Consider the following 11,648-nt stretch of genomic DNA (forward strand, 5'->3'; position numbering starts at 1 on the left):
AGTACTGAAAATAATAATAAAAAAAGCTGTAAACGCTGGCATTTTTTGCAAGACTATAAGTGTGTCCCATCGGGCAATCAAAAGTTCTACACACTTGCAGTCTTCACGTCCACTTACAGGCCAAATGCAGGAAATACGTCATACAAGTAGACGAGTGGTCAAGTGCAAAGACCGCAAGTGTGAGTATTTGGACATGGCTTCAGTCTTTGACTCAAATCCTTTCAGCATGTTCGGAACTACATACCTCTGTGATGAACATTAAGTCCAACTTGCGCTCTCGACTGACACAAAGACATCTAAATGACATTATGAGAGTGGCAACTACCCAAAAACTGGTCCCTGATGTTGATGCACTGGTTGAAGAAAAAAGATGTCAGGTTTCAGGAAGCATATTCAGAGTGAATGATTAATTGTCATTGACTTTAGCTAAGTAGGCCAAGTTTACTTATTGACATAAGTAGATTTTTTAGATTATATGAGAAGTTATTCCATTTCAGAGGAATTATTATATAAAGATGTTAAGGGCAGTTTTTCAAAATGTGCAGTAATGTGTGTGCAGTTTTCTTATATTGTGCCTTTATGGTTCACATTTAGTGCAATTGTGTGCACACAAAACAGTTTTCAGTGTTAATTTGAAATTTCTGATAACTTATTAAATGCAGTTTTTTTTTTTTTTTTTTGCTTTCTTTCAAAATGTATTTGTTGTTTGTGGTTAATATTCAATTAATTGTCAGTGCACTGCACAGGGTGTCATTTTTTCCAAGCAGGCCCTTAGCTTAAACTCATCACAGTGTTCCACTCAGAAACCAGTCTCAGGCACGCTCTGCGCGTTGTTTGAATTCTCCACTGTAATGCAATCTCATGCATACTGCGGCATTGGTTTGAACAAGCTCTTTTTCTTGAATAATGCAGAGGTATTCAGGGTCAGCTGGCATAGATTCATGCCTCAGCAGCCAGTCACACAATCCAGAGGCACACTGTAAAGTGAAGTCCATTATATGGAGAATAATCCTGGAATGTTTTCATCAAAACTTTCTTTTCAACTGAATATAGAAAGATATAAACATCTTGGATGACATGGGGGTGAGTAAATTATCAGGAAAATTTTAATTCTGAAGTGAACTAATCCTTTAAAACTGCAGTGAACGAAATACAGGCTGTGTCTGAAAACTGGAAAATGCTGCCTTCTGAGGACACATTTCAAGGAAGTAAGGCATCAAGGCACGTCTGAATCCAATGTTAGCTCCACTCTATGCCCTAATCCCTTCAAAGTCAGAGCTTCGAAGGGATGAAGGTGTAGGGGTCAAAAAAAACTCTTTTTTTGAACGCACTTCTGCGTCATCTTAACGAGACAATCAAGGAAGCGCCTTTGTCGCACATTTTGTGCGCTGGTTAACACCCCCAAAAACACGCATTTTGTTTAACGTTAGTTTATTTATTTATGTTAGCTAAATATAATGTATATTGTGTCAATGTATTTGAATCATTTGAATGAACCGATAAAGGGAGCTGTAAAGTTGAAGTACAATGTCATTTTGACCATGATAATGTACCAAATCTAACTCGTATAAACATTACAGTAGTATAGAAAAATACTATATTATACATTTGTAGGTAGGAAAATGTAACTTTTTTTTTAATCTTTATTAAATCTTTACGATATAAACAGTAGAACACACAAATAGTGTCATTAATACAGAAACAACAAATAATAGACAAGAGCAGAGCCAGGGGGAGTTTCAAATAAATACATTAAAGATAGAGCATAACTGAATGGTTTTAGCAGCCTTCTTATTTTTTGAATCATGGATGGAATTGATGTACTGTTCCGTCTCCTTACTAAAAGCAATAAAAGAAGGTTTAGAATTACTCAATTACTCAACTTTGTGAATATGATATTTCCCTCAAAAAAATGATCAATAGATTAATTAAGTATATTCTTTGTGTTTTTTACTCTTGTTATCATGGAAACTAAACAGTAAATTTTTCCGTAACAAAGAAAAATCATCAATAAGTTTAACAGTAATGTATCGGGACAGATCTTTCCAGAAAGTGATGGCATAGAGACATTGCCAGAACAGATGTACCATTGTTTCTGGACATATTCCACTAAAAGAACAGTTAACACATATGTCAAACTTAAACCTAAGGAGATAATGCTTAGCAGGATACCTATGTATGATTTTGAAAGAGACTTCTCTTACTTTATTCGTAAAGAGGTATTTGTAAGGAAGGTTCCATATATTCCCCCAATTCATGTTGTCAACAAAGTTAGACCAATAGGGAACAACATTAGGTGTGCTGGTGACATCTCTCTGGAATAAAGAGTGAATATTACGATTATTATTCCTCATTGTGGTTGCGAAACATAATTTACCAACTGAGGTCAACTTAGGGTCCAGATCTGGTAGGCAATCTGGTTTTCCAGCCCCTTTTAAGAGAGTTAAAATACCAAATGGGATGGCATCCATAACAATTGCAAACTCTCTTGGGGTGATTGGAATGCCAAATGTGTTAAGGAATTCAGAATAATTTAGCAATGATCCACTATCATTTATTAGTTGGGACACTAGAATTATGTTATTATTGAACCAAGTTTTATAGAATAAGGATTTATTCTTGAATTTAATAAGCCGATTATTCCAGATGAAGCCTATGTGACCTATGTGGGGAGAAACCTTAGAGAATATAATATAGTATAAAATCCCATGTAGATGTGGGATTTTTTAGAAATTGCTTTAATTTTAAAAGTATTATTAAGGGTTTTAAAATCAAGAATGTTTAGACCATCACATTCAAAGGTGTTCATGACAACAGATTTTTTCACATAATGCGTCTTGTTTTTCCTAATAAAATTGAAAAGTAAATTGTCAATTGAATTACAGAGCTTTTTTTTTTTTTTTTTTTTTGACAAACAAGGGGATAGCTGCATATGTAAGATGGGATAAACCTTCTGTCTTTGTCAACAATACTAGTCCTTTCAAGGATAAATCCCTTTGCAGCCATTGATTTAGCTTTTTCTTTGTCTTATCACTAATCATGTTCCGAAATTAAAGTTAGTGGTTCCTCCTCTGATATATCTGCAGGGTCCTTCTGGTACAAGGAAATTATTATAGAGACCACTCTTTCTTCCTCCAATTTACGATTTTTGGATAAGATACTACCATAATTCCTCAAATATTGGCCAGTTTTAAACATTAGAAGTTCACAATTGCTACCAAAAGCATCCTCGGACTTTGCTTTTTTCCAGAATTTCACTATTAGACTCGTTATGTCTGATTTTACTTCATCGTGTTGTAGAAGTGAACTGTTTACTTTCCAGTAAGCATTCCTACATCTTGTGAAGGGGGCAGAGTGCAAAGGGATAAAGATGGAGACTGCATTATGATCTGTTAATGGGGTTGTGATGATATTAACTGATATTTTCTCAATATTCAAATGATCAGAAACTAACCAATAATCCAATCGTGAGCGTCTGGTGGCACTTCTATTACTCCAAGTAAAAGCACTTATGTTAGGGTTGTTAAATCTCCATACATCAATAAAGTTAAATTTTTTCATAAATAATGTTAAGTTATCATTTACTGCAGTGGAAACACGTGGAGGCCAACAGTCAATATTGTAATCCAGAATCATGTTAAAATCCCCCCCATTACTATACCTGAATTTGGAAAGTTATTATGGGTGTTTAGTATATGCTTCTCTAAGGTTTCAAGCATTATGTCGTTCTCATGGTTAGAATTATAGCCATATATATTAATAACTATCAAAGTAAAGTTTTCAATGGTTAATACTTGAAAAATGACCTGATGTATCACTGACAGATAAAAGAATAGTCCCTGGAAAATTATATTGCAGAGTCGCAACACCAGCAGAGTGTTCAGACCCATGAGCCTGCCACAGATCATTCCCCGATTGGGATCTCCAAAATCTACCATCATCCGGAACTGAGTGTGACTCTTGAATGAAACAGAAATTAGATTTGTGCTGCTTGACAAACAAAAATAACGCCTTGCGTTTAACAATATTCCTTATCCCCCTGGCATTGAGAGTAATCATAGATAAAGACGTATTAACAACAACTGTTAGAACAATATAAGAGGTAAAATTTGGAAGAAATTAGACTTTAACCTTATGTGTAAGGAGCTGCACCAATTAACTTGAATAAAATGTGCATAGCAAAACTTAGTGAAACACTGAAAACTAAGGAGATACCTAGGTTCTCAGTCGACAACTTAATACATACCAGATATTAGCAACTAATAGACATAAAATGCTATACAGAGCATTGCAAATAATTGAACAGGATGTAATAGACGTTGTCTTGTGAACATATTCAGTTGAGTGTCATTAAAGAGCTCAACAACCTTTATAAAAATAGCTGAAAAATATAGTGTTTCTCAGAACAGATAGAAAAATATACACACAGTGAATAATGAGCATTTAGGATATTATAGCTTAACTCGACCTAAGGCACATATTGACAGTTGTGACATTTACCAAAATCAGGTATCTGGAAACAGCCCCTTTGGCAAAGGCTCGACCTCCAATGAAGTAAGCAGCTTTCCCTTGTTCTCGTGCTTTAGCCACCAGCGGCCACAGCTGCATCCTACGCTCTCTGACTGCTGAGGACAGGTCTTCGGCAAAACGTCGCTTGTTGTTTTGCAGGAAAGTGGACTTCTTTGCAGCCTTCCAGACAGCATCACGGTAAATACGAGCACTAAAATGTATAATTATCCCTCAAGGCTTGGTGGCACCTTTCTTCAGTTGGCCAAGACAGTGCACTGAGTCAATAACATCAGGACGTTTGGCCTTATGTTCCGGCAGGATGGACTGACAGATGTGTATAACCTCTTGACGGACGTTCTGGTCTTTGTTTTCAGCCACACGGAAGAGTCACAATTTCCACCGTCACAAATAGTTTTCCAGCTCAGTAATTCATTGTTCCAGTAGGCTCGTCTTTTTCTCTGCCACGCTGACTCGGTTATCAATGTGTGTCACTTTACCTTTCACTTCACTGATCTCAGTGCAGGCTCTTCTTTAGCCCCTCAATCTTCAGTGTGTTGTTGGAAATCATTTTCTCCGCACTCTTTTCCAGAGAGGCGATTCTCGTGGTGAAGATGACTGAGATTCTCTGCACAATACCTTCACTGTCTAGATCCACAGAGCGCTGCAACTTCATTTTTTTGGTGCAGGAGGTTTGGAGGGAGTTGTGGAAGGAGTTATGGGGAGAGGGGGGAAATCTGGGTCCCCGAGGGAGATCACAGGAACATCTGCCATGCAGTAGTCGTGTAGGTTGCTGACAAGCGGATAGTCTGTCGATACCTGAATGCTGCAGTAGTTGTGGGATGCTAGCTAGCGATGCTGTTAGCCGAGGTTTCTCCCCATGTGTGTCATTAAGAGGTGAGAATTCTATACGATACGTGCTTAAAAATAAGATGACATGGTGCACTTAACTCTGCATTTAGGTATCTCCAAAAATATACTTTACATAACTAGGAATCACTAATATGCAAGTCTGAAGGTGAACAGCTCCGAAACGTAAGTGCGATCACACCGCCATCTTGCCGGCGCCGCCTTGCATTCATTGAACTGAAGCCAAAACCAGGAAAATTGAACTCCAAGCCTCCTGCACCCATTCTGTGACGTCAAACAACTTTCCTGTGCAAAGGATCATGGGGGCCCGAAGTGTCCATCAGTTGTACCCTTCAAAATCCTTCATTCCGAAGGGCCCTTTGAAGTGACCAGTTTTGAGCACTTCGGTTTGGAACAACCCTTTAATATGGCGGCCATGATTATTTTCACTCTGAAGTGCCCTTCAGAGGGCGATATATCCCGTTTGGAATGCACTGTGTAACTGAAATTTGACGGTTGATGATGACGTAGAGCAAGAACACAAGGACGCAAGATGGCTGAAAAACTCATATTGAGAAACAGCCATATACTAAATAAAGCAAGGGTGTTGAGTTACATTCAAGCTATTATAAGGCATGAAGAATTTTAAAAAATACGTTTCAAAATGTCATTTTGATTGTCATACTGAGAAAAGCATGAGGTCCAGGACTGGATAAATAAACACTTCTTGCTTCATCAGGTTTCATTAGTGTGTCAAAGAATCCAAGAGTATCAACTAAAGACACATTCCATATTAAATTTTCTTATGTCACTTCTCAATCTTGCTTCTAGTTACTTACATTCTATACTCTTGATTCTCTTTCTCTAGTAGAAATACTGATGGTCCATGAAATGTCTTTGTTTTTCCTCTTGTAGCTTTTTCTCTTGATCTTTCTGACTCGTTGATTTAAGTGTGTTTCATAATCATCTTGGTGGAACTTCAAATTCTGCTCTGATTTTCTCCTCTGCCTCCTTTATCACTCTTTCAATCTCCTCTTGTCTTTGTTTCTCCTCTTGTTGTTTTCTCTGCATTTCCACACGCATTTTTGGTAAACACAGGTGGTCAAAGACTCTCTCAAACACCTCCTGTCGTTCCACCTCTTTTTGTATCCTTTCTTCCTCTCTCAGTCTCATTGCTTTAAGTCTTTCTTGTAAAAATCTTGGTAGACCTTCATACTCTGCTCTGATTTTCTCCTCGGTCTCCTTTCTCACTCTCTCAATATCATCATGTCTTTGTTTCTCATCTCGTTGTGTTTTCTCCACTTCCTCTCTCAGTCTCCATGGCTCAAATCTTCTTAGTAAAAATCTTGGTAGACCTTCACACTCTGCTCTGATTTTGTCCTCTGCCTCTTTTCTCACTCTCTCAATCTCCTCTTGTCTTTGTTTCTCCATTTGTTTTCTCTCTTCTTCCTCTCTCAGTCTCATTGACTTAAACCTTTCTAGTAAAAATCTCAGTGGACCTTCAAACTCTGCTCTGATTTTCTCCTCCGTTTCCTTTATCACTCTCTCAATCTCCTCTTGTCTTTGTTTCTCCTCTCGTCGTTTTCTCTGCATTTCCATACATGTTTCCATTTCCATTTCCATAAGCATTGCCTTATGTCTCCTTGGTGAACCCAGGTGGCAAAAGAATCTCTCAAACATCTCCTGTTGTTCCTCCTTTCGTTGTTTCCTATCTTCCTCTCTCTTTCTCATTGACTTAAGTCTTTCTAGTAAAAATGTTGGCGGACCTTTAAATTCTGCTCTGATTATCTCCTCTGTCTCTTTTCTCACTCTCTCAATCTCCTCTTGTCTTTGTTTCTCCTCTTGTTGTTTTCTCTCTTCTTCCTCTTGTCTGAATCTCTGAGCATCTTCGTACATCTCAGTACTGTAGTGTCCTCCTCCATTCTGCTCTATTGTATCAATCTTCTGCCATAGATCATTCACCTGCTCTATGTTATTCTCATCTATCATTGTGTCAATCTTCTGCCATAGATCAAATACTTGCTCTCTGTAATTCCACTCTATCATTGTGTCAATCTTCTGCAGTAGATCATTCACCTGCTCTCTGTTATTCTGATCTTTATTGTTGAAGATGTGAAATCTGTATCCACACTGATCAACTAGATCTCTTAATGCACTGTTCTCCTCAATCAGTTCCTCTACGATCTCTTCTAGCAGATCTCCATGAGTGAAGAGAATGATTGAGTAATTTAACACCTCCTGACCAAACAGTGTTTTAATCTGTTCTGTGATCTGCTGCTCATGTTCAGTGAATCTTATACTCAGATTAATCACAATGAGAAAAGCATGAGGTCCAGGACTGGATATATAAACACTTCTGGCTATCTCCATCACTAACTCTTCATGTTTCATGTGTGTGTGAATGAATCCAGGAGTATCAACTACAGACACAGATCTGCCTGAAACAGTGGCGTGAGCTTCTGAACATTCACGGGTTACTGAATTCATACTCATCATAGATCTGAACTTTTTCTGTCCCAGTATTGTGTTTCCAGATGCACTCTTCCCAACTCCACTTTTACCCAGAAGAACAATCCATCTGGAGGCTTCTAGCTCATCAGTCTCAAGCATTCTGGTCAGCCTCTCTTCAGCTGATGATATACAATAGAGAAAGCAGATATAAGACTAAAACCTAGGACTGCACAATATTGGAAAGAGATGACATTGCGATACTGTTTTTCTGCGATATATTGAGATTTGAACACAATTTATTCACAAAACATCTTAAGGCTAAAAGTAGCTCCTAACTTGCCGATTTAGGAGAAACTCTTAAAAATAAAATTAGGTCAGTCCTAATTTTAGGAGTCCTACATTTTTTTGTGTTTCACAAAGCATTTTAGCGCTAAAACTAGCTCCTAAGTCTGTGAAACGTTAGGAGTAGTCAAGAGGACTCCTAAATCACCAAGACCAAATCACAAACAGTCCTAATCCACCCAAAGACACTGTAGCCTACACCATTGAGGCAATAGCGATAGAGCCTTAGGTGCTGAACTTTTTCTTCATAAATGCAATACAATTTGATCTATAGATTTGAATCTACGATGAGATGCCAAAAAAAACTTTAATAAATAAATAAATATTGTCTGATTACCTGTGGCAATGGTTTTCATGAGTTCACACTTAAAAATGATTGAATAGAATAAAAAAATATAAGTGTATTTGGTGTGCTGTCCAAGTGGATCGAGGGCTCTGAGCTCTTAGCCCAAATTTCTCCCCGTATCCCCAGCCGAGAGAGAGTGGCGGAGTGATGCAGAAAACTGTCGAGTCTGTGTATATATTCCTCCTCTCGAGCTGATTATTTAGACCGTTTTTATAAACTTTGTTAATAAAACATAATTTGTCGCTTGAATTCTGCATTCTGTTGAGATGCAGACACCCAAGAGGTGGACAATTAACTGCAGCCTACATTTTAAAACCTTTATGTCAACAATATGTCAACATTTTATTTTGACTATGGCAACATTTTTATAAAAAAAAATATTTATTTGAATAGGGCAACATTTGTATTTTAAAACCTTTATTTTAATATGGAAACATGAGACCTCGTTCTACAATATTTCTATGATTAAATCACTGACTCATCAGCCAATCATGTGTGTTTACTCCATAGCAACGAGGTCAACCCCGCCCTTACTCTTAGCTTAAGACTTCAGTCTATTCCTTAGTAAAAGTTTGTCTCAGCAGCTTTGTGAATAGGTTTTAAGAGAAAACTCTTAGCTAAGAACTTTTACTGCTATTTAGGAGAACTCTTAGTGGTAAGATAAAATGTTTTGTGAATACGGCCCCAGATGATTTGAATAACTCTTATTGGAAAGAATTAAGCATTCAGGAATGGGGTGATTTTGTTGGGCAGTGAATATGCAAAATAATAAACAAAAGTACAGATATACAGTAGAACAAAGATATACATGATATAAGCAGTGCTTCATGTTTTTCAGCCAAGTCTAACACTATTCAGGTATAGAAATGTAATATTCAAATGTAAAATAACATGGCATAGTCTTCACTGTATTAATTAAATATAATATTAAATATAAATATGATATTAAATATAAATATGATATTGATTCTAAAACAATATATCATGTAGCGCTAAATTCACCTATTCGTTATTCAAGAACACAATTGTGAACTGCAGAGATCAAACTAGCTGCATTACAATTGCCAGCCCTGAACTACAATCAAGTCATTAAAATGAACAACTCATTCTATAGATCCCCAGAAGGGGCTTTGTTGGGCTTGCTGTGGTATTATTCAAATTCATAAGCGAAAGCAAAAGTGAAAAGCGAGCACACATTCAAAAGCGATTTCAATGCTGCACATATTGATATTGGCTTTCTGATGCCTGCAAATTATATTTAATATAATTACCCAACTATATAAATGCAAGATAATGCAAATCATTAAAATATTTTTGATGGAGTATTTTAACCCTTCACCAAATATCTTCCACCTCGGCAGCTCCTGCACAGTTAATCTGGAGACAGGAATGCATTTTAGTTTTCCTCCCTTGACTAGAGTCTTCTTCGGTTTTGCTCCTTTTTCTGTAGAAAAACAAAAAACAAAAGAAACAAATTGAATACCATGTTTAACACTTCACTTTACTCACTCAGTCCTAGTGAGTGAATCTATTGAGTGAATATTGTGACAAAGTTTCAAGCAAAGATGAGTGGTATGCTGATTGATTGATGTGAATCACCTGGAGCAAAGAAAATGGACAGACTTGATTTAAGGAGCAGATGGAATTAAGAGAGGAGGCCTGATTTTCATTTTGAATCCTGGGGGTCTCGATGGCCACCGGATGAGGGAAGTGTGGTTTTATTGTTGTATGTAATATTTTTCTTGTGTTTTTGGGTGGGTTTGTTTATGTGGGAAGGGGAGGGTAAAAGCATGTTTATTGATGCCTGACAGAGTAAGATCGCAGCAGTGCACGTGTGACATTCATATTGGTTGTTTTATAGAACACGTGTGTTGAATTGAAGTGATATTGGCACTGATAACTGGTATCTTATGAATTGAAGTGAACAATTGGGGTTTTGCAGTGTGTATTTGGGTTTTTTACTGCTGTTTGATGTGTCTCGGCCTAAAGCCAAAGTTTTAATTAATTAATGTGTTAATAAAAAAAGACTTTATTGTTAATATCAGTGTTGTGGTTGTTCAGACTCCTGACTATCCTGGACCTGACCGGATTAAACAAAAGTGGTGGCAGCAGAGTGGTCTAAATTGATACCATGTGACCCAGTGTTAAAAAGGGAGAAAGAACAAAATAATTATTACAATATTTTTACCCCAAAATATTGATAATTAAGAGAGCATAATTATATAATATTTTGTATAATGACGACTCACTCACCTATTGCATCTATTTTTGAAAGCAGCTCTGGAACTTGTCCATTAGGTCCTTTCTTCTTGTTGTTGAACACATGGTATCTGTGATCATATTTCTGAACCAGCCTCTTCAATGGTTCAGTCTCATTGACGAATTCATCAATTGACCTGTTTTCTTCCTCCAGTTCGTCTCTTCCAGTGAAGAGAATCCAGGTTTTCTTCAAGCGGTTTTCTCCCAGCAGCTCCTCAATCTTCTCCAGTTTTTCTCTTTTTCAGTGAATCTGTCAGCTTTGATGACCAGCAGAAACACACAGGGACCAGATTCACATCTCTGAAGAACATTTGCATATATCTGCAGAACCTCTTCTTCACTAAGCTTTGTGTTAAATAATCCTGGTGTGTCATAAACCGTGACCTGTTGTCCACAGACAGTCCCAGATTCAACAGCCAGACCTTGTGTGACTGAAGTGAAACTTTCCTTTTGATTTAAAAGCTTTTCGTCCTAGGATTGTGTTTCCTGATGCACTCTTCCCGGCTCCTATTTTTCCAAGTAACACCAAATTCAGACCAATCATTTCTGCCATTTTCAAGATGTGGCTTAACCCTCTAAAAGTGCTGTAAGACAAAAATGAACACACATTTATCTAATATCTCACAGGTATTTCATTCAGTAAATATAGGAAATGCTTTTGAAAGGACTACCAACCGGCCCCGGAGATTAGGGCTGGGACAATACAATGCATTGTGAATCATGAAATGATTCTGGATTGATTCTGAGATTTTCTGTATGTTTTGCAAATCATTCTCAAATCGGTTCTGAGCTCTGTTTTTCAACAGCAGATGGCACTGCGTGCTTTAGAAACAGCCGTTCTCTGCTTGCTTCCAATTCCTTACACACACTTACACTTGAACTTACACTTGAACTT

At 37.3% G+C, this 11,648-nt stretch overlaps 1 pseudogene; it reads right to left on the bottom strand.

Moving 5' to 3' along the window:
- Positions 1-6,318: 6,318 nt before the first annotated feature.
- LOC137003382 (GTPase IMAP family member 8-like) lies at positions 6,319-11,306 on the bottom strand (annotated as a pseudogene).
- Positions 11,307-11,648: the final 342 nt, after the last annotated feature.

The sequence above is a fragment of the Chanodichthys erythropterus genome, chromosome 3, assembly GCF_024489055.1.
Source record: "Chanodichthys erythropterus isolate Z2021 chromosome 3, ASM2448905v1, whole genome shotgun sequence".
Taxonomy (NCBI): Eukaryota; Metazoa; Chordata; class Actinopteri; order Cypriniformes; family Xenocyprididae; genus Chanodichthys; species Chanodichthys erythropterus.